The sequence below is a fragment of the Mustelus asterias genome, chromosome 9 (assembly GCF_964213995.1).
Source record: "Mustelus asterias chromosome 9, sMusAst1.hap1.1, whole genome shotgun sequence".
NCBI classification, from domain to species: Eukaryota; Metazoa; Chordata; class Chondrichthyes; order Carcharhiniformes; family Triakidae; genus Mustelus; species Mustelus asterias.
In genome coordinates, this window is record NC_135809.1 from 49,501,777 (window position 1) to 49,505,304 (window position 3,528).

The following is a 3,528-nucleotide window of genomic DNA, read 5'->3' on the forward strand; positions in this document are numbered from 1 at the left end:
CTGGGCGGAGAAGTGGCAGATGGTCTTCAACCCAGATAAATGCGTAGTGGTCCATTTTGGCAGGTCAAATGGGATGAAGGAGTACAATATAAAGGGAAAGACTCTTAGTACTGTAGAGGATCAGAAGGACCTTGGGTCTGGGTCCATAGGACTCTAAAATCGGCCCCGCAGGTGGAGGAGGTGGCTAAGAAGGCGTATGGTGTGCTGGCTTTTATCAATCGAGGGATTGAGTTTAGGAGTCCGGGGATAATGATGCAGCTATATAAGACCCTTGTCAGACCCCACTTGGAGTACTGTGCTCAGTTCTGGATGCCTCATTACAGGAAGAATGTGGAAACAATTGAAAGGGTGCAGAGGAGATTTACAAGGATGTTGCCTGGATTGAGTGGCATGCCTTATGAGGATAGGCTGAGGGAGCTCGGTCTTTTCTCCTTGGAGAGACGTAGGATGAGAGGAGACCTAATAGAGGTATATAAAATGTTGAGAGGCATAGATCGGGTGGACCCTCAGAGGCTTTTTCCTAGGGTGGAAATGGCTGCTACGAGAGGACACAGGTTTAAGGTGCTGGGGGGTAGATACAGGGCAAATGTTAGGGGGAAGTTTTTCACACAGAGGGTGGTGGGCGAGTGGAATCGGCTGCCGTCAGTGGTGGTGGAGGCAAACTCAATAGGGTCTTTTATGAGACTCCTGGATGAGTACATGGGACTTAATAGGATGGAGGGTTATACGTAGGCATAAAAGGTAGGGATATGTTCGGCACAACTTGTGGGGCCGAAGGGCCCGTTTTGTGCTGTAGTTTTTCTATGTTTCTATGTTCCAATCAAAACCAACATCCAATAAACAAAACCCTTTGAACAGATTTATCACTGCACAGGCTAAAGCTCACATGATACTGGAATCCAGTTCCCTGGGTTGAATGCTGATTTCAAATGATCTTGAAAACTCAGAATAGGTTGTAGTCAAATCAGCTCCCCAAAACACCAAAGCACAGATTCTTAATGCAGCATGGCAACAAGCCTTTCTTTTAGCTAACTGGTAATATTTTCAAAGCAAAACAGAGAGAGAAAGAAACTTCTTTTCCAGCTTGTTTCTAAGACTGCCTTTAACTCTGCAGCCAAAATGAAACCGAAAGCTGAAAAAAAATCAGTTTTTTTAGCATCAGTTTTTTAAAAATCCAATTCAATCAAATCAAATCCAATTCAAAGTCTCAACAAGTGAAACATTCCCGACCCAAGGTGACAAGACAGGGCTCTCACCTCCTGTCTTGGGCTTGATCTACATGATCCAAGCTGATTGGAATAGACAATGCACCTCGTCCAAGGCTTGATCTCATTTGCATCTTAGCCAAAAGGCTGAGATGCCGCTTTTAAAAATTGCTTCAAATGAAGCTAAAATGTAACCTAATGACTTCAACCAAGTACGGCATGTCGATACTACACTTGATCTTAGCCAAAAGGCCGAGAAACGATCAGCTTTTTAATTTCAAAAATATACTTTATTCATTAAAAAACTCTCAAATAAGCCATTGCAAAACGACATATCCAATAATTACAAACAGTGTGTAAAAAAAAAAAAGACCATTTTTACAATACTACATGATGTTCATTTACAGGACATTACATTCATTTCATTTCAGTACTTGAAACTATATACATTCATTCGGTTTTACTGTGTGCTGTTGTTTTTCAGATTGGCACACAGTTACACAGTCCCAGGGTATTCTGCAATTACCCGGCCCTCGGTCTGCCTCGGTTGAAAGGCTTTACACGGTGGCCTTTCCCCATTGTGCCTTTGTGGCAGCTGCCCCAAGCTTGAGCGCGTCCCTCAGCACGTAGTCCTGGGCCTTGGAATGTGCCAGTCTGCAACACTCGGTCGAGGACAAATCTTTCAACTGGAAGATCAGCAAGTTTCGGGTGGACCAAAGTGTGTCCTTCACTGAGTTGATGACCCTCCAACAGCATTTGTCTCGGTGTGTGTCCCAGGAAACAGCCCGTAGAGCACAGAGTCCTGCGTCACCAAGCTGTTCGGGATGAACCTCGACAAACACCACTGCATCTCACTCCAGACCTTCTTTGCAAAGGCACATTCCACAAGGAGGTATGCAACCGTCTCATCACCCCCGCAGCCGTGTCGAGGGCAGCATGCGGTGGTGTTGAGACCTCGAGCGTGCATAAAGGATCTGACGGGAAGTGCCCTTCTCACCACCAGCCAAGCCAGGTGTTTGTTTGTGAGTTCTGGTGATGAGGCATTCTGTCAGATGACGCTGACAGTCTGCTCAGGGAACTATCCAACAGGATCCTCCATCTCCTTTCCTCTCAAGGCCTCAAGGACATTATGTGCTGACCACTGCTTGATCGCCATGTGGTCAAAGGTGTGTTTCCGGAAAAATTTCTCCACGAAGGACAAGTGCTGCCCACAGTTTTTTCTTCCCCCTCTTTCCCGCAATGACATTACCCAACACTGTGACCATGATTTTTAAAAAACACTTTAAAGGTATACTCACATCACAATGTTATCTTTATGGCCACTACTTTCAGGTAAAATAAACTGAATAACATTGCTTTAAGATCTTTACCAGTTTTAAACCTTTCTTTGAAATCCACCAAGTAAACACTAACTAAGTTTCCTTAATTCTGTGGTGAACCACTGTAATATTGTCTGTTTACGGGATATGCCTGGACACGCCCCTGCTGCCTCAATCCGCGGCTCCGCCCTTCTCTGGATATAAAGGTGACTGCTCTCCGCCCCTTTTGCCTCAGTTCGGATTAGCTATCGGTTCGGGTGTGCTCCAGTTCTTTTGTTAATAAAAACCTGTTATTTCGCAACAACGAGTCTTTGCATAATCAATGGTGTGTCAAATTCCTCATGCAAATTTCCATTCATGTTGTTTACTCCCATCTTGGCTTTGCTCATTTCCACTTCAAAATGTTTGCTTTTACACCGAACCCTTTGTTGATTTAAACCTTACAGTCTGACTGTCTTCAGTTTAATTAACTTAGTCACACGCGCATGAACAAATCCACACAGCCTGCTTCACAGTATCCCACAGTAATATTGGGGAAAATGATATTTCTTTGCAATGGAGCTAAAAACTGACAAAGTGCAGAAAACACTGGTGAGAGTAATTTATAAGTTCCCTAACACCAATCGTAGTGCTATACAGAATATAAATCCAGAAATTAGAAGAGAATGTAACAGAGGTAATGTAATGGCACTGTGGCACAGTGGTTAGCATTGCTGCCTCACAGCGCCAGGGACATGAGTTCGATTCCAGCCTTGGGTGACTGTGTAGAGTTTGCACGTTCTCCCCATATCTACGTGGGTTTCCAATGGGTGCTCCTATTTTTTCCCACAATCCAAAGGTGTGCAGGTTAGGTGAGTTGACCATGCCAAATTGCCCCTTAGTGTTGCAAGATGTGTAGATTTGGGATATTAGTGAGGTAAATATGTGGGGTTGCTGAGATAGGGCCTGGGTAAGATGTTCTGTCAGAGAGTTGGTGCAGACTTGATGGACCAAATGACCTCCTT

General features: G+C 44.4%; 1 non-coding gene across 1 annotated transcript; it reads right to left on the reverse strand.

The window, feature by feature from the left end:
• Positions 1-1,270: 1,270 nt before the first annotated feature.
• Positions 1,271-1,469, reverse strand: LOC144499378 (U2 spliceosomal RNA). The gene has a single exon (XR_013498843.1). It is a non-coding gene; the product is annotated as a U2 spliceosomal RNA (small nuclear RNA).
• Between the last annotated feature and the right edge of the window lie 2,059 nt (positions 1,470-3,528).